This window comes from Herpailurus yagouaroundi, unplaced genomic scaffold (genome assembly GCF_014898765.1).
Source record: "Herpailurus yagouaroundi ecotype Mexico unplaced genomic scaffold, PumYag 140, whole genome shotgun sequence".
In the NCBI taxonomy this organism is placed as follows: Eukaryota; Metazoa; Chordata; class Mammalia; order Carnivora; family Felidae; genus Herpailurus; species Herpailurus yagouaroundi.
Genome location: NW_024412395.1, coordinates 93299168 through 93324239, shown reverse-complemented (window position 1 = coordinate 93324239; position 25072 = coordinate 93299168).

Here is a 25072-nt window from a genome sequence, read left to right as displayed (position 1 = left end):
GAGACTGAAGTAGGGGTGATAGTAAATATATTTAACAACTGGTGGATGGTGGTAGCCTGAAGTGAAGGCTGTAGGTCCGACACATGGCCTCACACGTGTGAGGGAGAGGCTGATGGGCAGCCACAATTTGGGGGAGGGGGATACAGACTGACTTCCACTGGGAGGCCAACGCTATCGACAGGGGCTCCTTGTGGAGTCAGGTGGGTGACTGGGGAAGGGCTGACTGACTGTTGGACCAGGGGCTGTGGGGGAGGGGTCTAGGTGTTTGCAGGTGGTTGGAAAGGGGAAATATAAATGCATTAGTTGAGGGTGGGGGAGAATGGAGGGGCTGCAAAAAGTAGCTAATTACCAACCAGGATGGTATTATTTCAATATATTGATCATAGTATTCCAACGGATTATCAGTCTAGGATTAAAAGAACTTCATCTGGGCTCCCTGGAGTTTACCAATAAATCTCCCTTCCCTCAGAAAAATTTAAGTTAAATTTTTTCAAAAAAGAATCCGGTCTTGCCAGGAGTCCAAAGAAGTTGTGTTATGCTGTCTTTAGCCAGCATATCAAAGAAAAAACAAAGATAGCAATAGTAGATTGTCCAAATGATCCAGCTGGTTTCTTCCTTTCTCTTCTTACTGTCACCAAAGGTGGAATCCCCTGGATTCAATTGGGAAAATTAATCTAACGGAGATATAATTACACCTCATGGTTATAGTTCATTTTAACACTTTAGGGGGAAAAAAACCCCAAACAAGCTTGTTCCCAAACAATAATGTGAATGAATCATCAATGCAGATACACACACACAGAGGTTGGGATGCAAGTGGGAGAATCCAAGCTGGCCTCGCACAGCAATAAAAATAAGGGTGCTGGCAGGGATTATTAAGGTCAATGTCAAGATGGGGCCCTTCTCTCTCTTTACCCGGATAACAATGGACAACCTATTTGCCTATTTTTCTATTTGGTAGTTGCTTTCTTTTACTTACTGATGTATTTTATATTATTTATATTTTCATAAATTGTGTATATATTATTTATCGTCCTTATTTTATATTAGGGAAGTTAACTCTTTGTGATTTGAATGGCAAATACTTTTTCTAGGGTTTGTCCCTCTAATTTTGCCTGTGCTGCTCTCTTCCAACACCAATTTTGATTTTAATATTGTCTCTCTGCATATTTATCAGTATATTTTTATACCATTTGTTTTGTCACACACAAATAATGGCTCTGAATTTAGTCTTAAATTCTCTTAATTCCTTAGTATGTTTATTGTTTTATGTTTTGCAGTTATATCTTTGAATCATCTGAAACTCATACTGGTATAAGGCATGAAGGATAGATCCAACTTATTAATTTTGGGCAGATGTCTACTCAATTTTTACCATCCTTCTTTTTAATAAGTCATCTTTTTTATCCATGGAATTGAAAAAAATTAACACTCATATAGCAATTGTTATCTGCAATACTATTTTAGAGCTTTTTATATGTGTTAACTCATTTAGTGCTCATAACTCATTTTGGAGCACATACTATTATTATTCTCATTTTACAGGTGAGAAATCAAGGCAGAGAGAAGATATAGAACTTTTTCAAAGTTACACAGATGTGGATCCAGAATCCATGCTATTAATCAATACAACATTCAGCTACCTATAACGGATTGAGTGATCCTCTTTTTTTTGTCAAGCATAGTTTGCTTGCTTGTTTGCTTGTTTATCTATTTATTTAATTTTTTAATTTACATCCAAGTTAGTTAGCATATAGTGCAACAATGATTTCAGGAGTAGATTCCAGTGATTCACCCCGTATATATAACACCCAGTGCTCCTCCCAACAAGTGTCTTTTTAATGATTCTTATCCATTTAGCCTCTTTAAAGCCCATGTCATTTTATTGCTAAAATCTCCAGTAGCTTTCCATTATTCTTAGTATAAAGAAGAGTATCCTTACTGTGGTTTACAAAAGTTGCCAAGATCTGGCCCCTGCCTACATCCCCAACTTTAATTTGAACCACTTGACTCCTCATATATTTTGTTACCATCATACAGATTTTACTTTGGTTCTTGCTTGCCCCAGGGCTTTTGCACATTCTCTTCCTAATCACATAATACTTTTTCCTCTTCTTCTTGTAAGCTGGCTTCTCCTCAGGAAAAGAGTCCTTGACCAATCTAACTAAAGGAGTTTGCTCCTTACTGTTCTGTATTTCAGGTCCCTGTGTGTATTTTTTAAAGCCCTTATCATAATTTATAATTGTTTTGTTTTGCTTATTGGTATTCTGTCTAAACTCCTAAAAACGTATGAGTGCAGAAACCACACCTTCTTGTATTCCTAACATTAACCACAGTGAGTAACATATTTACATACACAATAAATATTTGTGGAATGGATGAATGAAAATTGCTGCACATGTTTGTGTTACATAGTAATGGGGAAATGTGAAAATAAACACAGAAAAGACATACATAATATATTAAAAGTAAATTATCAATTTATATCAACAAATATTTACAGACAACCTGCTATAAAACTAGCCTCTTCCACTTCTGTGCTGTTCTCTATACATCTTCCTTCCTCAGAGATTCTTTGACATGTTATTTTACTTCGTTATTTTTGTGTATTTTTTTCCTTAATCAAAAATGGAAGCTTGTGAAGTCAAAGACTAAACCAAGATGACTTTGTGCCCCCTTTACCCAGCACACCAACTGGCATGTAATTGTAAACTTATTTTTTTTAATGAAAATATTGTATAAGGGAAAAACACAAAAATTGTAACTCATGGTGCCTGAATAAAAGTAGTTTGTTCGGGGCACCAGGTGGCTCAGTTGGTTAAGCTTCTGACTCTTGATTTTGGTTCAGGTCAGGATATCATGATTCATGGTACCAAGCCCTGTGTCAAGCCCTGTGTTGGGCTCCAGGCTGACAACATGGGGCCTGTCAGGGATCCTCTGTCTCTGCCCCTCCTCTGCTCATTCTCTCTCTCTCTCTCTCTCTCTCTCTCTCAAAAAAATAAACTTTAATTAAAAAAAAAAGTAGTTTATTTATAAGCTAGGCTAGGGGACAGAGTTAAAATACATTAAAAGCAGAGTAACATTCAAGATATAAAAAGAACTCAAGACAACAATGTAGTCATGATCCTAGAAATTGTGACTATAAATATTGAGTTGCTTAGAAGTTTAGAAGAGAACTCAGATTGGGAAGTCAGGAAGAATTTCTATGGTAAACCTAGGGTTTAATTTTATTCTTGAAGAATGATAGGATTTGGATAATATCAACAGAATCTACTTTTGACTGTTTGTCACTAATGAGGTCTATTTCTGTAGTATATTGACTTTTTTCCAAAACAGAAACCACTTAAAAGTCTATGGATTTCACAACCAAGTAGGTGGCATTTTAGTTGGTAGCATTATCAAATTAAGAAGCAAAATGAATAAAAAGCAAGCAATTTAATAAATAAATGCTTGAAATAACTGTGATTTATTACCCTCTGCATATAAAAGGATTGATCCGTGGACTTTTACAAGATGAAAATACATGATTATCATCTTTCAAGCTCAATGGGATGAAGAAAGGAATTGCTTTGGGTTTTGATTATTCCGTATCTTCAAACTTACTTTTGAAAAGTTCAGTTTTTAAGTCCATTTGGGGTTTGAGAAGAATGTTATCTCTAAGAATGGAATCCCCAACAAACAAACAGAGCTTTCACCTTGGGATGTCAAGAAAAAGTGAATATCTGTGCTTATGTGGCTGAGAACATGCACCTGGGAAAATCCTGCCTCTACAAATGGAGAAGACTGAGTGAAACATTCTTTTTTAGCTCTCTGCCAGATTTTCAAGAACTAAATCAAGTAACTAACATTGGTCAACAAATTGAAAAGAAAAAAAGGCATTATAATCTCAACTCTTCAATTTAGGAATTATATCTGAAATTGGCTAACTACATTCAAAGAAAAAAATGGATAGGCCCAAGGCAAGGATCTACTTTTCTAGATTAATGTATATTTTTCAGGATGCATGTTCAGGAAATGGAAATGCTTTGGAGGAAAACAGTTCCCTGGAGCTGTGTTTGGGGAGTGATATGATGTCGTTCTAGGTTTGGATTTAGGGGTAAGCAGAGAACTTCAGTGGGCTATGTCGACAGTGATGCCCTTGTTTTGAAGTTATCTGGGGGCTTTTGTGACTGCTCTGCCCTTCTCTGTGCATAGCCCTTGTTTTTCAGCTAACACAGCTCCCTAGGCATTATTTAATGGCCAAACAGTGTTCCAGGAAGGACTCATTTATCAGTTGCTAAGCCACAGCAAATTGCAAGGGGAAAGCAAAACAAAGCTCAGTAGAAAGAGTTAGGGAACAGGTAAGAGGCTTTATTTGATAAGCCTAGATGAACAACTTGCTGAATTAAAAACGTATTCATGAAGAATATGTCAGAAATGTGCCACATCAAGACCTCAATTTATATCATGCCATGTTTTGATTTAGGGAACAGCCAATTTGACATGTCTGTGAAAAGCAAGAGTGTTGATTCTTTCACTCATGAAACCTACAGGAACTTCCAGAGCTCTCAAATCCCCAGGTAAACAAAAGAGTGTCTTATGTTATTTTCTCAGTTGGAGTCTGTTTAGGATAAAATTGAGCTATTTCCTCAATGGCTAAAAAACGGTCAGTGAACATTATCCAAACAAGGAAGAACACGTAGTCTCCTCAATTTAAATCTATTAACATCTATATTTTCTTAAGGAGTTAGCCTATGTTTAGGCCTATTCATCATTAAAACAAAACAAAGCAAAGCAAAACAAAACAAAACAAAACAAACAAACCTTAGGTAAATGAGACCAGTGAAGATTACCTGCCCCTTAACAATAACTTGACAGGGTTTTCAAATGATTCATATAAATGAGTAAACTTCATGAATTAAAGTTAAATGACATAAATATATTTGATTTTAAATAAGCATTTCTTATTGTTCTGGGCAAGTGTCCTAAATCCTGTTTCCTTTGGTTTTCTAAAGCTTATTTTTTTTTTTTGAAAATTTATTTTTAAAAACGTGGTGGATTGTTTTGTCTCAGCGTGTATATGCCTATTTAGATGGGTTCCCATCAAAGGATATTGAGAGCTGTTGTCTCAAGTGATATCAAATTAAGTTTAAAAACATCAGCTTACTGGTTGTTTGTTCTCTTGTAGGCAAGAATTCCATTAAGTGTTCTAGTTTCTTTCTCTTTAATTTTTTGTTTAGATACTTGTATAGACAGTATCTGGAAAAAAATAAGTAACCAGTCAGGTTGGAAATTACAGTCTTGTGCTTTGTCTCTGATTTTAAAGGATGTTGAGTCTTCCCAATTAAATATCTTGACTATGGAATTTATATCGCATGTATGAAAACCAAGGGCTGATAGTTACCAATGATGACAACGTCCATTTATTAAGTGTTCAGATGCTTTATATGTATATTTTTTATTACTCTTCACAAGTGGCTGTATGGAGAAAGATGCCATCACCTTTGCTTATGAGGGCCCTGCAGCTTTGAAACATTTAAGCATCTTTCCCAGAGTGGTTTAGCCAGTGGTGTAACATAAGTAAAAACCCTGTTCTCTCTGCCTCTAAGTTACAAGCTCTTGTCAGTACTCAGTGGTTCTTGAACGTTTGGATTCAGTAAACCTTCAAAAAGCAAAAGCAAAGAAACAAAATCCTTGGGACTAAAATAACATTGACAATTTTTTATATGTACAAATAAATAGAAAAGAAAAAGAAAAAGAAAAAGAAAAAGAAACCATCATTACCTGGTCTTAACACAATGTTGTAAAAGAAAGGGTATTTAATTATATTTGTTATATTTTAAAAAGTTAGCATAATGTTTTGTGTTTTTGGAAGGCCAGAAGTTGTGAGCATGTCTGATTCCTTATCTGGAGAGGAAGCTTACTTTGAGCCTATGTGCAGCTAATATATCCCAGGACATTTCAACCACAAAGAGGCAAGAAGGTCACATCTTAGAACAAAGAACAGTTCTTCCTGGGAAAGGACAGTTGGTAACTTTACACCAACATGCTTATATAAACACTAGTCAACCTTATCTTTCTCATTTTGTCAAAGACTGGTGAAAACTGCCGTGGCCCAGTGCATGTCTGAGGACAAGCAGTGGGGAACCATGTAGAACAAAACACTGCTTTCCTCACCTGTGTTTTTGAGATAGGGAGACTGAAGGGTGGCCAGGTATTGATTACAGTATCACCTTCTAGATGTATGGTGTAAAAAACGGCTCCCTCCCATGCATACTGGGACCGCAGCAGTAAGGTAGTAGGTGGTATCTTCCACAAGGTTCTCTGTGTTATCAGAAAACACAGCCTTTCCCCCATTCCCTAAGGCAACAGACTGAATTGGGTTTTCTTTTCCGCTTTATTGTTTTCAGATGTTTACTAACTCTCAGCTCACCATTTTCTTTCACTGATAAATTTGAAGGAAATTACAGTCCAGGCACACAGAAGGCCAGAAGTGTCCCCTCAAGCCTCTAGATAACAAAAGGGACCATTTCTTTCAACTCTGGGATCAACAAACAATTGAAGAAAGGAGTAGCTCCATCAGTAGGAGCTGGAATGATACAGCTTCTTGCTGGGAACGGCCAACAGTAAGTATAATAAATCAGTTTCCAGAGCTTATATGAACCCAAGGTACAGTTTTCCTCGGTGCCATTAAACTCATTTAATGACAATGTTACTTACATATGTGCAAATATAAAACCAAGTATAAATTCTTGATGCTTATAGCTCTTCTAATTATAAAATTGAAACAAATTTATAAACTAAATAAGAATAGAACTCTAAAACCAATAAAACTCAAATTAACAACATTAATTTGAGGTGACAGACAGATGAAGTTTTGTTGAAATTAAATTGCTACTCACATAATACGTCCCTGATACCACAATGCAAGTTTTGGAATTTGGCACGTTTACATGCAGGAGATGGTCCCAATTCTTTCCCCATTTCTCCATCTGAACTACAGAGAAACTTTGTACCTTAACCTCATTTGCTTTCATTTGGCATAAATGCATCTTTTATTTATAAGTCTACCTCTTTCTTTTTCTCATTAGTCTATGTCATTTAAAACACAAGTTGACAGCAAAGTAATCTTGAACACAAACACAAAAAACTAAAGTTGCAGTTTCCAAGAACCTCAGTACAAGGGACATTACCTTTTTTTTCAGTTGTTCCTGCTGCCTGGCCTTGGGAGAACTGGAAAGGACTTTCTTCTTTATCATTATGTTTCTCCTGCTCAAAGCAGTACTCTAGCACATAGCAAACCCTCAATGATATATGTTGAATAAAACAAATGAATATCAGCTCCAATAGAAGGAAGTAATGGTCTAATGCCAACTGGGATGAGACAGTTGTAAATTCCATTCCAAATTCTTGGCTGAGACCTTGTAATAAGAGACAGATTAACAAGAGAAAAACAGATAAAAGCTTATTAACATATATACCTCATATTTATGTGGGAGATCCTACAGAAAAATGAGTAACTCCCTGAGGTGGCTTAGAGCTCCAGCTTCAACACCAATTTCAGCTATAGACAAAAGGAGACGTGTCTAAGTGACCCTACTTTGTGTTAACAAGTTTCTGTAGCAGTACATGTTTCACTATAATTTTGTTACTGTATCAATGTGTGATTGTGGTGTAAGACAGAGAATCACAGAATATTTAAGCTGGAACAAAGAGCTTGCCTTCATTTCATGGATGTCTCTCGAGAGAATATACTCAACAGAGTTCTTTTTGTGCACAAAGAAACATGACTCAATGGCACACCAGCAAAAATAATAAATGCTATTTACAAATAGTAGAAAATCCATATGTTTCAGATGGATATAGAAAGATTTTTGCCTCCCTCCCTTCTGTTGGAGAAGACCTGTTCACACTGGGCATTCCCTCTCAGCTCCAGCACATGCCAGAACTGAGACTGTCCTGTGCCATGCTGGGTTGTCCCTCTCTTGCGTGGGGTAGCTTCCACTTTCTGGCTAGTGATCCAGAGACTTTATTAGCATCTAAATGAGTCTTTATATCATTTACTAATCCTCTGGGATACTTTGGTTTTGCTGCTAATCCTTCTGAATATTTGAAGAAAGCAACTTTGATTACCCATTAATCTAGCTTCTTTGTCCACTAATAGCGGAAAATTCATATTCCTTTTGTTAGTATTTGTATACACCAGTTTCTTTGTCCCTTTCAATTTGCCTGGTGTGCTGCTGTCTGTAGTTATTCTTTTGAGTCCTTGCTCTCCTGTGGATGGTAAGCTCTGAACTTGTTCGTTTACAGTTCCAGTCCCTCAGAAAGTACAGCTGATTTAAAAAAAAAGAAAAATCACTCAAAGATCTAATGAAATCTTCAGCCCTAATTTACTTCCCCAAAAAAGGGGCGCCTAGGTTTTGGCTAGGTGCATTAGGTGACCTCACATGCCTGATAAGCAGAAAATAATTGCTGCCCATTGCACACGTGACTCTTCATATACAGCATTTTCTTTGTCCCCCTTTAACTTGGCTCTTCAGATGGTCAGTGCAGGTGTGGGCCAAGCAGCGATCTGAAGTCGGGGAAATCAAATTGCTACAGCCCAACTGGGCCCCTGCTGCCACAGTTAGGCAACTAAGCAACTGCATCATCAGGGGAAGTCTGAAAGCTTGTTTCAAATCCCTGAAATGGTGTTAGGCTTCTCTCTGTTTCCAAAGCCAATTATTTGAAGTGATCACGAACTCCCACTTGCAGAGAGGTTGGGTTCCAACAGTTTATTTCAAAGTCAGTTGTTTTGAACTTGAAAATAATTTTTTCTAGCAAAAACAATAAAAGAAAGGACCAAAAGGCCAGCCCATAGAAATCTGTTTAAATTCAGACCTCAGTGAAATAATGTACATTTGCAGTGATAGGCAGTAAAAGAATCAAATATTACAGTTTAGAAATGAAGACTGTGTTTGCAAATCCATTAATTATAACAGTAAACAACCAAATTAATAAAGAAAAGTTTCTTATTTATATGACATGGCTTTGATAGTGGCACTTTTGGGACAGAGAGAGACAGAGCATGAACGGGGGAGGGGCAGAGAGAGAGGGAGACACAGAATCGGAAACAGGCTCCAGGCTCCGAGCCATCAGCCCAGAGCCTGACGCGGGGCTCGAACTCACGGAGCGCGAGATCGTGACCTGGCTGAAGTTGGACGCTTAACCGACTGCGCCACCCAGGCATCCCGATAGTGGCACTTTTAATTAGATGAGGATGAGAGGAAATTTGAAGACTTGTGGAAATTATTGAGGGGAAATTCTCGGGATATTTAGAAGCTTTAGAAGTTAAAGAATAATTTTACTATGGAACTTTACTTTGACATTTGTGCTTTACTAGCACCAATGAGCCACCATATCATTCATTTTTAATCTCAAAGGAGGATCACGGAGAGAAAAGAGGGAGGGTCTCTTAGGGTGAGATTCCTGGAAGTCAGGGTCCGAGATAAAAATTTGCATAGGAGAGGCTTATTGCAGAACACACTCTCAGTGGACCCCTGGGAGAGTGAAGGAAGCAGAACTGGGGAAACTGGGGTAGGGGCAGCTGGGTTGAGATGCAGCCACAACAAAGGACTCCACTGATGCTTGGAGAGCCACAGAACAGGCACAGCCCTTCAGAATTGGACCATCTTGAGGCAAGGGGCTAAGACGTACATCCAGCTGCTGACGGGTCATTGCATATGGGTCACTCCCAGGGAGGAGGCATGATCTGGAGTGAGGCGGCTCTCCATCTGAGAGTAGTCATTGGAAACGAGTAACCACGGGAGCCACGGGCCACTAGCTCTCCCAGCCATGGCAGGGAGGACGGGCGTTGGTCCTCTGTCCTGAAATCACAGTATCCACTGCAGAGCCATGTGTCTTTTTCCAAGGTAACTGGGCAAGAATAAAAGCAAAAAGGAAAAAGTGTGTTTATGTAGATGTGTGTGTACAGGGGAGAGAAAGTTCATCTGTGGGGGAATTAATCCAACGGTGAGCGGTGGACGAAGGAAGGCAGCCAGGGAGCAGCTCTTGCAAGATCATTCTGAAAGCAGGGAAGGTGGTGTGAGGGAAGGCACTGTCAGGCTGTGGGCAGTTCTCACCAGAAGAGCTTAGCTGCCCGGGAGGCTGGGCTGGGCGGGGGGCAGCAGCCTATGCCTGATGTCCAATGTAGGAGAACTGGGATGAAGTTATATCCTCTATCTTGATGGCTCCTGCACAGATAAGCAGGGAGGGGTCGCTGTAGCAGTTCCCAACGTTTTTTCGAATGGGAGAAACCAGTTTTTTTTATTTTTTGTTTTCATGTTTTGCAAACCAGTTTTACCAAACCAATGTTGTAATTTTTGTGACACCTTGCATCTTTCTACAAAACAGTGCTGTGTGGCATGCAATTATTTTTGATACCAATATGGGACTGACTGCATTTATTAATTTTTTAATTAGCTGTGTTTTAAAGACTTTATGATACTTGTGAGCCGACTGGACATGTTGTGTATTGTTGCAAAAGCAGTTGGGAATTTTTGGATTCTCTTGTGCAGAGCATTCATTGACCAAAGGAGACACAAAAGAAGTAAATAGAGAGGCCCCTTGCTTTCAAGATTACGATTCAATTTTGAAAGGACAGAATGCAAAGTATGCTGCTATTTGTAATGTCAGGGAGTATTTTATTCTTTTAGAAAAACCTCTTTTAAACATGTAGCACACTTGCGGGAGATAGAAGGGGAGGGCAGGCAACAGATACATGTTTTCTTTTATATCTGGAAGGATAAACATCCTGAGCCTTGCTGAGTGAGTTAGCATGCAATTTTATACAAAGTCCGGGAACTCTCATGTTTTTGAGTATTAAGTATTTTAGGTAGTAAGTATTTCTTGTTTATTTAGTCCTTGTGGTCCTCTGGAATGTGCATATCTCAGCTATTTGAAAAGCATCCCATAACCTATATTCCAGGCTTTGTCTGTGACTCATCTCTTGGGCTATTCGCTCTGCAACTGACTGGTGCGCTTTTCTGGAGTCCAGATTTATCTTTGTTTAGGAAATAAGTTTGGCTTGCTAAGCTCTTACTACCTGACAAATAACATATTTGCTACTTCAGAAATAACCTCATCTGAAAATCAGTTTGGTGGGAACCTCAAGGAGAAAACGTGACTGTGGCTTTATCTCTTGTCCCGTTCTCCACAGGCTCCTGAGAACCATTAGAAGGGACCCACTCCAGCCACTTTCCAATTCAGTGCACGGATTATGCTTTAAGCAGATGTTTGTGTTTTCATTCCTGGTGATATGGTCTGGGGTGTTCTTGATAAATACAAGATGTGGGAAGAGTCGATCTCTGAATCCTTCTTCCTTCTTGCAAAAACCTTCCTCGTCTTCTTGTCAGAACCTTCAAACTCCAGGCTTGCCGTGTCTTACTGCTACAACTGTTCCCCTGCCCTTCCAAGTAGACCAGCCCTGTGGGGCATGATCCAGCCTTCTTACCTGGCTGTCCTACACGTCTGCTGTATAAACTTGCTCTGTTTGGGTTTCATTACCTCAGGGCCTGAAAACTGGCCAGTTCTCATAAATCAGTGCATGCCAAGCTGTTAATAGCTGATAAAAATCAAGCCAAATATGCATCTCTTTGTAAAGAACCCATTCCCATTTTATCTGACTGGGGTCTTGAAGGCCTTACCTCTGTCCAGTCCTCCCAAATTGGCCTTTCTTAGGAATAATTCACAGGGTATGTACTACACATTTTCTTGGGCTTCCGATTTATTTGAAGATTTTCTTGGGAAAAAAAAAAACACCTTATTTTCATATGAAAGCAAATAGAGGCACATATTACAGTAGAAATCAAAATGCCCCATATCTTAAAAGTAAGGCATGAGAAAAGACATTTTTACTTTTGGTAAACTACTCTGGGCTGGGTCTCTAGATACTCTGGGATTTGTTTTCACTTCTTCTCCCATGGTTGGGGGCAATCTTGAATGAAAACCTGAGGAGGAGAGGCTTAAGCCAAAGCAGTTTCCAATAGTCAGAGTTCTAAGCGTTTTAGAAGGTCGGATAGGGAGATTTCTTTTCTCTTTCGCACTTCTCTGACCACTTGCCCAGGTATGGGATGCATTTGGTGGGTGAGCCAGAATACCTTTTCCAGGGCGGAACACTTCTTGAATCCCTCTACAAAGGTGTGCTTGGTTCTATCTGTGATTTTGCGTAGGTGTCTTGTGGGTGAGGTAGACGTTCGAGTGATGACATTTAGCAAAAAGATGGCACAGAGCTGCTTTTTAGTTTGTATTTTGGTGTAAGAGAAGATCCTTTAGGTGCTTGTTTACAAGAGGTATTTTTAAGTTGTTGAATTATTTACTTACGGTAGACAAGTCAATGTCAAACAGGAAAATGAATCCTCAGGGAACTTTGAAGATGGGTTTAAACTGTCTTTTTTTAAATTTTTTTTCAACGTTTATTTTTATTTTTGGGACAGAGAGAGACAGAGCATGAACAGGGGAGGGGCAGAGAGAGAGGGAGACACAGAATCAGAAACAGGCTCCAGGCTCTGAGCCATCAGCCCAGAGCCTGACGCGGGGCTCGAACTCACGGACCGCGAGATCGTGACCTGGCTGAAGTCGGACGCTTAATCGACTGCGCCACCCAGGCGCCCCATAAACTTTTAAACATGCACATTGTATAACAAACTGTATTCTTTAATAATGAGGAACTGCAATGAAGAGGTACAAAATTTATGGGATTATTTATTTATTTATTTACTCACTTACTTACTTTTAGCCAAAGAGTTTCTTAGAAGAGGATTACAGATTTGGACAATAGTTCAAATCATTCATACTTTGTTACTTTAATGTCTACTGTATCCAGCTGAGACCACATAGCTCATGTGCTTTCTTTATATAAAAGGAATCAAATTAATAACAAAGTCAAAACGTTGCAGTCATTTCCTTTGTAAAAAATTTTCCATTTTTATATTGTTTTCAATAAAAAACTTACTGTAGCTACTGATTGAAATATGCTTACCATATTTTGCCAGAGGTGCTGGGGGAAAAAAGTATATTTTATGTTCCTGCAAAATTAGAGTAAGTATTTCCCTTGAGACTACAGGGGGTTTTGGGGAAAAACCTTACCCCAAAGTGTTTTTTCCTATTTTCATGCTTCTTCATGACATCTAGTAGGAGAGATTTATGATTCCAATTTAAGCAACATTCTGGAAATAACAATCCCCCAAATCATTTATCAGTCATTTGAACCTCAGTGCTAATTTGTATATCAGCAGCTTTGCCATTTTTAGCTAAGAGCTATTGTTAAGAATACCTATTGTCACATCCAAGAACGTTATTTTAATCGTAACATTAAAGGAAACAAACAAACAAAAAACTTATATAACTTTTAATTGTACTGCTCTAACAGAACAAGTTCAACTTTGTGTTTTCCTTCCTGTCTTTGTCCATTTTCACAAGCGTGTCTAATGTTGATGTAATCATGTCACAGGCTCACTGTGCGCCTAGCTGGGGAGTGGGCTGATGCTGATGCCTGAGCCTGGGGAGCGGGTATGTGGATCTCAGAGGAAGCCAGAGCAACAAAACTGTGACACCACAGTTTTCTGCCAGAGACTCCCCATTGTTCTCTGTGGCTCTGCTCTCTAGTTCCCTTCACGAAGTCCTCCTTCCCACTTACCTTCTGATTTTAGGTAAAAGTGAATTCAAGTTATTATTTTTGAATTATGATATGTTAACAATCATTGGTGTTTCAAAATTGGAATTGCAAATCTGGAGCACCTGGGTGGCTCAGTCGGTTAAGCATCCAACTTCAGCTCAGGTCATGATTTCTCAGTTCACGAGTTCGAGCCTCTCTTCAGGCTCTGTGCTGACAGTTCAGAGCCTGGAGCCTGCTTGGGAATCTGTGACTCCCTCTCTCTGCCCCTCCCCTGCTCTGTCTCTGTTTCTCAAAAAATAAATAACTGTTGAAAATTAAAACACAGACACACACACACAAACCAAAAAACAAACAAACAAAAAAAAAACCAAAATTGGAATTGCAAATCAAACCACCAGATCTAACTGTTGGCTTTTGTTTCCTTCTCCTTTCTCCCCTGACCATCCTGCCCAACCCAATATATGTAAGTGAATGTACTAAGCAACTTGCAGGACTGGGGGATACAGAGATGAGTAACTCTTGCTTTCTACCTTCAAGTGACAGAATGCCTAGTAAAGAGATAATTACAGTGCTCCGTAATGAGCACTATATTTGAGGAATGCACAAAAGGAGGAACTGCTAAATTTGCAATGATAGTTAAGTATGATAAATGTTATGATAGCGTATTAGTACGGGTGGCCATGGGAGTACAGCGTCGGAGCCTTAACCTAATTCTGTGGGAGAGGTCCAGAGGAGGTGACAATTAAACTGGCTTTGGAAGTTTGGGAAAGCCGGATGGAAAAGGGGAAAGAACATTTGAGGCATACACAAAGATCCTGAGATATGAAAGAATGGGATGCTTGGCTCTTAGCTCAGACCTCAGGTCCAGGGGAGAGTGTGGGGAGGCTGAGTTGCATGTTGTCAAGGGTCTGATGTTCTATGTTGGGTAGTTGAGGTATTTTTCTATGGGCAACTGGGTATCAAATGGAGATTTAGGGCCACAGGAATGACCATATTTTGCCTGTTTCGTTTTAAGGAGTAGTAGTTCTGCTGAGTAAAGAATTGGCAGGATGAGGGGTGCTAATGTAGTTCTATCCTTTGCAATGAATTTTTCACTACCTACCATGATATGTGGCACATGGAAGGTACCTAGTAAGTCCTTGGTGAAGGAATTAATGGATTGGCATTTCATCAGAGCTTAAGGATGACTATGTGTCTGCTTTAAACCTTGATCTTGAGTATAGCCCTTTGCAACTGACCACTCTCATAACTTAGGTCAAGACATCACACATCAAGACACTAGATCAATCCGCTCAGTTCACCCCTCTTCCTTGTATGAGGGGATCAGTGGTCAATAAAGGCAAATTGGACATTTAAATTTGATTTGGGGAAATCACCAGGGATCTTTTTTCAATTGTGGGTTAACCCTGCTTGGGTTCAGCTTCCGTTTTGAGTCTTGATTCTGTTGTATAGACCTAAAAGACTGAAGCTGATCTTCCTGGCCTGATTTAAGGTTCTGTCTAAAGACTCTGGCTGACATTGGCCCTTGAGCTTCTTTCGTGAGTCAGCTCTCAGATACACTGGCTGCTCACCCTTGCTCTAGCCTTCAGACCTCGTCCTGGCTCCAGGCTGCTGAAGAGTTCAGACAGACCTGTCCCAGCCTCCGCACCAGGAAATACGTTGATCGTACCTGTCCTGAGTCTGTTTCTCCTTGTGAAGATTCATTTCACATTGTTAAGAATCAAACACGGTTCCCCAATTCCCTTTCAACCAACCCCTCTCTTTCAACATACCTCCCTGAGCCACCCTCTCACTAACCCATTTTCTCATCTAATAATCAGCCTAGGCCATTTTGAACCAGTTTTCTGTTGAGAAATTGAATGTATATTTAAAACATTTGAAATAATTCTGAACTACAGAAGGGAAAAAAAAGTTTGTCTACTAACTGGAGTTTGGTGTGCAGTCTTGGGCAATGTAAATGTCTGCATATTGTTCTTGAAAAAAAATTTATGGAAGTTAAAAAAATATATGCAAATTAAAAAGAAAGCAATAAAAAAAAAACAGACTCTGAACTACAGTGAACAAATGGATGGTTGCCAGAGAGAAGGTGGGTGGGGGATGGGAGAAATAAATAAAGGAGATTAAGGCTATAATTATAGTGTTGGGCACTGAGTAATGTATAGAATTGCTGAATCATTGTATTGTACATCTGAAACTAGCATAACACAGTATATTTCAATTAAAAAAAGAGAAAAGAGAAAATATGCATTATACATACATTATACATATCAGGTTGTTTAACTATACTGAAAACAGTGAAATGAAAATGTGTTAAATTAAAAGAAAATAAAGCTAATTTAATTTCATTTCTTAAGAGGGAGTAAGAAGTTAATGTAAGTAAATATGAGTGGAAAGATTAGTAGTTGAATTATCATATCCAACCAACATAAGCACTTCAGAATTTTCTTCTTCTATAACACAAGCATGTTAGACTAAATGATCCTCAAATTTCCTTTTGTTCTCTGGTGCTTCTATGATAATGTAATTCATCCCTTTCCTCTTGCTTACAAGGAAACTGAGTCCCAGAGAATACAGATCGACCAAGACTACGTCATAGTGTTAGTAGCAGAACCAAATTGGAAGGCAATTTGCACATTTTGAGGTTTCTCAGAGCCAGCCATCACACACACACACACACACACACACACACACACACACACACACATTAGAGAAAACCTTGTAGGGATTGTGTATTCATTATCCAGCTGCAATGGTTATCAACAATGGCCTAGTTTGTTTTATCTATACACACCGATCACTATTTCCTTGGTCCCAATTGTTTTCAAGTAAATCCCAAATCTCTGATGATTTTGTCTGTAAATATCTACAGTTAAGGACTCCTTTCTCAAATCTAATCACAACCTCAGTATCATACCAAAGATGTCCATAATTTCTCAACTTAATCAAATATCTTATCTATTTTCAAATTTCCCCAATTGTCTCAGATTTTTTTAATATGATTTTTAAAAGTTAAAGTCTAAATAAGGTCATACATTATAGTTGGTTGATACACCTCTAGTCTCTTTTGATCTACATATTAGCCTTTCATCTCCATTTTATTTTCTTATTGCAATGTATTTGTTGAAGAGATCAGATAATTCATCCCATCAGATTCTCCACAGTCTGGATTTTGCTGATTGTATTCCTGGAGGATTGTTTCACATGTTCCCCTGTTCCTGTATGTCTTGTAAATTAGTTGTTGGCTATTAAGGCTTAATCAGATTCAGGATTTTTATTTATTTATTTATATATTTATTTCTGACAAGGATATAGTTTTAGTGGTGGTGTGCACTTCTATCAGGAGATATACAATGCCAGTTTGTCTATTTTTAAAACAAATTGGTGGCCATTGATAACTATTACCAAGTTTATTAAGGGTTGCAAGATGATGATACTTAAATTGTATCATCCCTCTTGCATTTAGTAGACGTATCAGCTACTTGGCTATTCCAGTGCGGTTTGAAGAGCCAAGGCCTGATAAATGCTTAATTCTTTCCCTTAATCTGTTTTCAAAAACATTAGTTGGTTGGTTAGCATCCTTCAAAGGTGACCCACTAATTTAAGGAATTATTTTTATGAAATAAGCACACTGCACGTGTTTTAATTGATTACAGTCATTATGCTTATTGATGCTCAAAATTGTCCATCCTTGGCCAGTGAGAACCTTTTTAAATTGTCTTCTGAGTGTTTTAGCAATCTCAGTGATCTTTGAGAGCTTCTTTGCTTTATAGTATGACAAGATGGTCAAGGCTCATCCTCTACATTTCCTTCCTTAGACTTGAATTCAGCTGTTTTCCCATAGGAACATGATTCTTTAGAGTTAGGAATGATTTATAGAAACAGCAATATGGGGTCTTAGGATTGTTCATTCCTCTTGGGTTGATCATTTCTTCTAGGTTTTTTTAGAGGACAGAGCTAGGAAATACATATTTAAAAAAACACATAATTTCACACTGATACTTCAGATTCAAATTTAGGGCAACACGTTGTTAACTTACGGATCTTGCATTTGTATTTCCTTTCTCTCATGTCAAAAATCCTGGTTTTTGATAACACTAACACAATTACTTATTTGTTTAATCAAACAGTACATGTGTAACAGATTCAGAATAACAATACCTCCCACTCAGCTCAAGGATTTGATAATTGAAAGAAGTATAAGATTTGTTTGCAGTTCTGTTTGTCTTCAGGGTGTTATGTTCTAATAAGAATGTAGAGTCAGTTTCCAGTGTTTCGATGTCATTTGGAATAGTTCCTCTGTGTGGTTGCTTGCCTCTTACTTGATACACAGTTTCATTCACTGGATTAATTTTGCTCTCAATTTTTAAGGATTACATTTTGTTATGTTGGACTTGTTTTCTAGTTATGTAAAATATTTATATTGCTCCAAGCTCAAATATACATATCAAAGTATTGAAGGAAGTCTTGCTTTGTCCCAGTTCTATTTCTTCTTTCCTCATAGGTAACCATTAAAAAAAAACATTTTAATCCTTTTATTTTTTTAGTGAGCAAATACTTATCCTATCCTTCTCCTCCTTCCTAGTAAGCTACACCTTTTACAATTGTCTTTGTTACTAAATGATTTATCTGAAGATCATTTCATAATGCTATAGGTATAGTCTTTATTTCTTTTCACAACTGCCTTGTACTCCATTGTGTGGCTATATCTTGGTTTATTCAATCAGTCCATTATCGCAGTCGTCTGGGTTGCTTTCAAGTCCTTTATTACAGATTGTATTGCAATAAATAGTCTTGTTATATCTTTTTTTTTGTCATATCTTTTTTGTATTTTTGTTTGTGTATCGTTGGGTTAGATTACTAGAAATGGGATTCCTGGGGCAATATCTAGCAAGGTCCCTTCAGAAAAGATTGGCAAATTTCCCTCCAAGGGAGATGTATAATTTAGCATTCCCACCAGCAGAACAAAAGTGCCTATTTTCCCACAGTCTTGCCAAAAGTGTATGTTGTGAAACTTTCTTTTTTTTCCCCTTAATCTGGTACATGAGAACTGGTATGTCAGTGAAATTTAAAATTATGTTTCTTTTATCATCAATGTTGAGCTTTTTGTAAGTCATTTCCATTTGCCTGTGAATTGCTTCTTAATCTGTTTTGACAATATAACATCATCGGTTTTTTCTTCTCAAAATATTAAAAGCTGTTCCTATACTAAGTATATTTACCCTTTGTGATATAAGTTGCACATAAATTCCTACTTTGCCATTTGTCTCCTTTTGACATTCTTTTCCCCACATAAAGATTTTTTTCTTTAAATCTTTTACATCAATTTTATCAGTCCTTTTTTTATTTCTGGATTTTGAGTCATGGCTATGAAAAATTTTCCCACTTATATAATTTAGTAATTCATTAATGTTTTCATCTAATAGTTGCAGGGTTTCGTTTGATTAAATTTCTTATACAGCTGGAGTTTATCCTATTTTATGATGGGAGAAATGGATGCATTTTTTTCTTTTTAAACTAGAGTTACCTGGTTATGTCAATACCACCTACTTAAAAGTCCATCTTTTCTTTGCCAATTTGAACTTTCACATGCAATTGTATTCATTGCAAGGTTTTGCACTCTGTTGGAGATACAGGTAAGGGTTTTGACTGAAGTTTGAATTTTAGTTAGATGAGTCAGCAGGTCACAGGAAGGGAGTTATAAAGTAGTATTAGCCATTGATAAAGGACATGAAACATTGTGGCTGCTGAATAGTATTTAGTTAAATGAGTTTAATTTATTACAAAAAATAAAATAGTAAACGATTAAAGAAATACATTTGAAATACCTATTTTGTATAGGACAAGATTTTTATGAAATATCAATTAGTGACAATACAGTGGTAGACCACAAAATGGGAAGAAAACTCATAGCAAGATTTATAATCTATCTGCTTAGAAAACAAATACATCTATTGTACACTTTCAAATGCGAAACTCTGAGGGCTGCCTGGGTGGATCAGTTGGTTAAGTGTCTGACTCTTGATTTTGGATCAGGTCACAATCTCACAGTTCATGAGATAGAGCCCCACATTGTACTCTGTGCTGACAGAGCAGAGCCTGCTTGGGATTCTGTCTCTCTCTGTCTCTATCTGTCCCTCCGCTACTCTCTCAAAATAAATAAACATTTAAAAAAAAAATGTGAAACTCTGAGAATTTGTGTATAAATCTTAAACAAATTTTTTTTAGACTTTGGAGAGAGAGTGAGAGCCAATGGGGGAAAGGGACAGAGGAAGCGAGAGAGAGACAATCATAAGCAAGGCTCTATGCTGGGCATGGGGCTCGATCCCATGACCCTGAGCCTAAATGAAGAGTCAGACGCTCAACCGACTGAGCTGAGGTGCCTCAACTTGTGTGTAAATCTTAAAACATAATCAGAATTTCAACATAATTTAAATATCTTGAAAAACATTACTACTGTATTTAAAAGAAACCAACAACGGATCCACTTATGAAGAGATTCATTCTTTCGGATTGTGAATAACTGTGCTTTAAATGAGATGTTTTCTTGGTTCAGATTTTGATGTGTAAGGTTTTCTATAGTGAGGCGTATTGACATATCTTCAAAACAGATTTGAACAAAACCGTGACCATTCTTCAAAGAATAAAAGTAATGAAAAAGAATTAATTTAGATTTTCATTATACTGGAAGACCGTTCCATAGACACCATCATCCAGAGGTCTTTGACATATACCTAATTAGTGTTTCCACTCTAGCCTAGAAGTAAGAGTTGGAGCTCTAAATGTGTCATCTCCTGACTTTTCAGAGATATTCACATGTAGTTCAACATCAGCTCTCCCCACACACCCTTGCCTTTCTTCTGTAGTTCAGCAGATAGCACTGCAGAGGAAGTTAGTTAATACTTTTGTAAATAAATTTCTTTAGGAGGTGCACAGGGAAATTAAAGAACAGGAAAGGAAGAAAAAGCACTTAGTGAGACACAAAAATGGCAAAGTTGAGAAAAGACTTCTCCATCTGGCTAAAGATTCAGGGCTCAGAATTCTTTTTCCGGCCGTGCCTGTGCATGAGGAAGGAAATGATAAAGCCAGGTCTGAGCACCCAGGGAGGAGAGTGGCTCTTCATATAGCGGAGCCTTGCATTAGGTCACGGGTCTTTCTTGCTCAGGGATGTCTAATCAAGATGTATTGGAAGTGTGGTTTCTCTTTTTACAATCTTGCAACCTTGGGAACCAGCAGTGAGAAATGCAGAGAGCAAAGAACAGACTCCTTTGTTTTCTCCTAAGGCTTAAAAATGTTTTTGTTTTAGTGATGGGTCAAGGTTATTTAGCATTGGACCAATTAATATTCTCATGGTTTTGCCACCGTTATTCGTGTGGCTTTACCACCCTGAAGCATGTCTAACTTCTTTGTTGGACATTTTCCATCTCTTTCTTTCTTTCCCGTGAACCAGCTTTTGGATTCAGAACATTGGCTTCACACCCTGGGGGGGCGTGAGAGTGATGTGAATTAAGTTCAACTTTAGAACACACAGTAAATCTCTTAGATTTGGCCACATTTGCCTCTGGGGCACTGTTAATATGACTACATGAATGCCAAAAATATTCTGAAGAGTGTATTTTCGCTACTGTCTTCATCCTCTTCTATCAAAGAGATAAGTGAATTTGTGCCGAGTGTCATCTCCCAAATCTGTCCTTTTTCTGCCTGCAGTTTGAGTAGTAATTCCAGCTCTTGAAAATGAAAAACTTCTTCCAACTTTTTTGCAAGTTCTTTCTCACAGTTTTGAAAAAAAAAAAAAAAAAACATCGTGACAAAATATGGGGGAATTAGATGGCTTACAGATCCAATAAAGCTTTATGTGCTGAATCTAAGCTGAGCTACATGGCAGAGAGGTCAAATGAAGGCCAAAAAAGCAAGTAGGGAACATAGAAAATCTTTCTAGTACTCTTCTGCACAAGTTAAATTTGCTACAAAAGCTTTGTAAGACTCCATTGCTTTCTTTTCCAATAGAAAGGTGTTAAGACATTCTGGTTGGGCTTTCTCTGCTTCTGGGAATTTACCTTGAGTTTCAGGTTTCAGCTAAAAACAGCCTTTACTCAACTTGGCATCCTGAACTGTTCAGGTGTTGTATCTGTTTGAGGGCAAGAGAATAAGATATTTCCATTCACTGACTCCCAGAGGAACAAACATTGCTGTTTTGAAGGGGTGTATGTTACAGGACCATCCCACCATGTGCTTGCCTCTCCAGTACATTTTAATTTATTGTAAAATCAGCATAGAAACTAAACATTAGGGATAGTTTTAAGGGGTGATGATTTTGAAGGACGAAAGCCTTGAGGCTAGGAATAGGTGTGGTGATTATTTAAAAAATTATTTCATTCATTCACTTATTAATTTCTTATGCATATAGTTATTAAATACCTATTTCATGGCAGGCACTGTGTTATGTCCTGGGAATAAAAAAGTAGCCAATATGGTCATAGTTCCTGACTTTTATAAGGTTTGGTGCCTAACAACTAAGTCACACAATTAAACAAATAAGTACATGCAGTACATAACTTCTGTGATAGAAAAGGATGATTATCTAATATATCACCCAACTAGGATTCTTTTAACATTAAATTAAAATTTTTTATAATTAAAAAAAATGTTTATTTTAGAGAGAGAGAGAGCAAGAGAGAGAGAGAGAGAGAGAGAGAGAGAGAGAGAGAATGTAAGTCGGGGAGAGGAGCAGAGGGAGAGAGAGAATCTTAAGCAGAATCCATGCTCAGCGTGGAGCCTGATGCAGGGCTCGGTCCCACAGCCTTGGCATCATGACCTGAGCAGAAATTAAGAATGAGATGCTCAACTGACTGAGCCACCCAGGCACCCCCCTCCCCCCACCCCCCGCACCCAACTAGGACTCCTTTGAAGGTGAAAGAGGAATTGTTAATAATTAATATTGGACCAACATGTTGTAACTGGTATTGCCCTGGGCAAACTGGAATGTGTCTAACCTTTGGGTTAGGGGATGGAGAGGTTGCTGTGGGATTGTGTAGCAGGAACACTTAATCTGGTCTGTGTGTAATGATTATGGAGAAGAGATTTCCAGGCGGAATTTACATTTAAACTGTTACTTCTGTGTCTGTCTCATCCAGTGGGTTTTCCCCTGTGGCTCCCTAATGACTGCCTGAACTTCTGGCGGGGGGGGGGGGGGGGGGGGGGGGGCGGGGGGTGGATAAATGCATCCTTGTTTTATTGCCAGGTGTAAGGAGGGAGTCAGCTACCAAACAGCTCAGCCAGGGTCTAAGAATACAGTCTAATTGGCCTTGACTGGCCTGATTAGCCCATGTGCCTGTCTCTGAACCAATCACTATGGACAAAGGGATGGAATATGATAACTGGCCCATCCACATGGTGGGAGAATTCCGAGGTATATGAGGAAGGGGAAATGGGTTAATAATAAAGCAATACTTCTTTAGCACTTATTATGTCTTAGGCACTGTTCTAATAGCTGTACCTGTATTATATTTTTAAGTCCTCTAAAAACTCTTTGAGCTGCACATGATTGTTATCCTCTTTTTACAGTGACGGAGACCGAGGCAGAGAGATTAAGGAACTTTCCCCACATCCCACATCTGGTAAGTGAGTAAGCCAGGACTCCAACACAGGCAACTGGCTCTTAGCCATTACACTCTACTGCCTGCACATCCTGTGCAGCAGAAATCATGTCTGAGCACAGTGGAGAGTGTGAAGGTGAATGGTGAGAAATGCTGCTCTGTGTTCATGGCTGGTTTGCTTTCCTGGGTCAGAAAAAAACAACTGTAACCACTTAAAAGAAAACCCAGTTTTGTTGTGCGATAATTCATGTCATGTAGAATTCATTCATCTAAAATGTATAGCTCAATGTTTTTTAGTATTCACAGAGTGGTACAACCAACACCTCAATCAATTTTACAACATTTTTATCCCCCAGAAGAAACCCCCTGGCCATGAGCAATCACTCCCTGTTTTCCTCTTTTCAGCTCTAGGCAACTACTAATCTACTTCCTGTCTCTAAAGAGTTACCTATTCCGGACATTTCATCCAAGTGGAATTGTGCCATATGTGGTCTTTTGTGACAACTTTCTTTCCCTTAGCATAATGTTTTCAAGGTTTACCCATGCTGTAGTATGTATCAGTACATCATTCCTTTTTATGACCTGAAGATCTACCATTACATGGATATACCATACTTTATTTATCCACACATCAGTTGATGGATCTTTGGATTATTTCCATTTTATGGGTATTATGAATAATGCTGCTATGAACACTTGTGTTTCTGTCATTCGGCTGAACATTTCTCTCAAGTATCCTAGCAATGGAATTTCTGAGTCATATGGTAAGTAAGAGGAACTGCCAGATTGTTTTCCATGGTGGTTATACCATTTTACATTCTCAACAGTAACATATGAGGGTTCCAATTTCTCCACATCCCTCCCTACCAGTATTTGTTTTCTGTTTTTTTTTTTTTTTAATTTCATATTATAATCATCCTCCTAGGTATGAAGGGATATATCATTGTGGCTTTTATTTGTATTTTCCTGATGGCTAAGGATATTGAGAATCATTTTATGTGCTTATTGGCCATTTGTATATCTACTTTGGAGAATTGTCTATTGAGATACGTTGCTAATTTTTAATGGGGTTATTTGTCTTATTGTTATTGAGTCTAAATAGTTACCTGTCTTTTCTAGATACAAGTACCTCTTCAGATATATTATTTATAAATATTTTCTCTCATTTTTGGGTTGTGTTTCTCACTTTCTAAATGGTGTCCCTGTAAATATAGAAGTTGTTAACTTTGATGATTTTTAACTTTTCTCTTCTTTTGTGCTTTTGTTGTCAAACTAAGCAACCATTGCTAATTTTTTTTTCAATTTTTAAAAAATGTTTTATTTATTTTTGAGAGAGAGAGAGAGATAGAGTGTGAGCAGGGGAAGGGCAGAGAGAGAGGGAGACAGAATATGAAGCAAGCTCTAGGCTTGAGCTGTCAGCATAGAGTCCGATACGGGGCTTGAACCCACGAACTGTGAGATCATGACTTGAGCCAAAACCAGAGGCTTAACCGACTGAGCCACTCAGGCGCCCCCAGAGGGATTATATTTTAGTTCCAGTTCTGCCACTTGCTAGCTTAGTGACAGAAGTTTCTGTGGGCTCTAGTGGTAGGCAGGATAATGTCCTTCTCCTTGTTCCCACCCAAATGTCAAGGTCCTAATCCCTGGAATAGATGATATGTTAAATTATGTAGAAAAGGAAATTTGCAGATGGAATTAAGGTTACAAACCTTAAAACAGGGAGATTGTCCTGGATTATAGGGTTTTTAAAGGTGGAAGAGGAGGGCAGATGGTAGGTTAGCGGTATCTGACTTTGGAAGAAGCAAGCAGGAGGCAAGCAACCATTGCTAATTGAAGGTGACAAAAA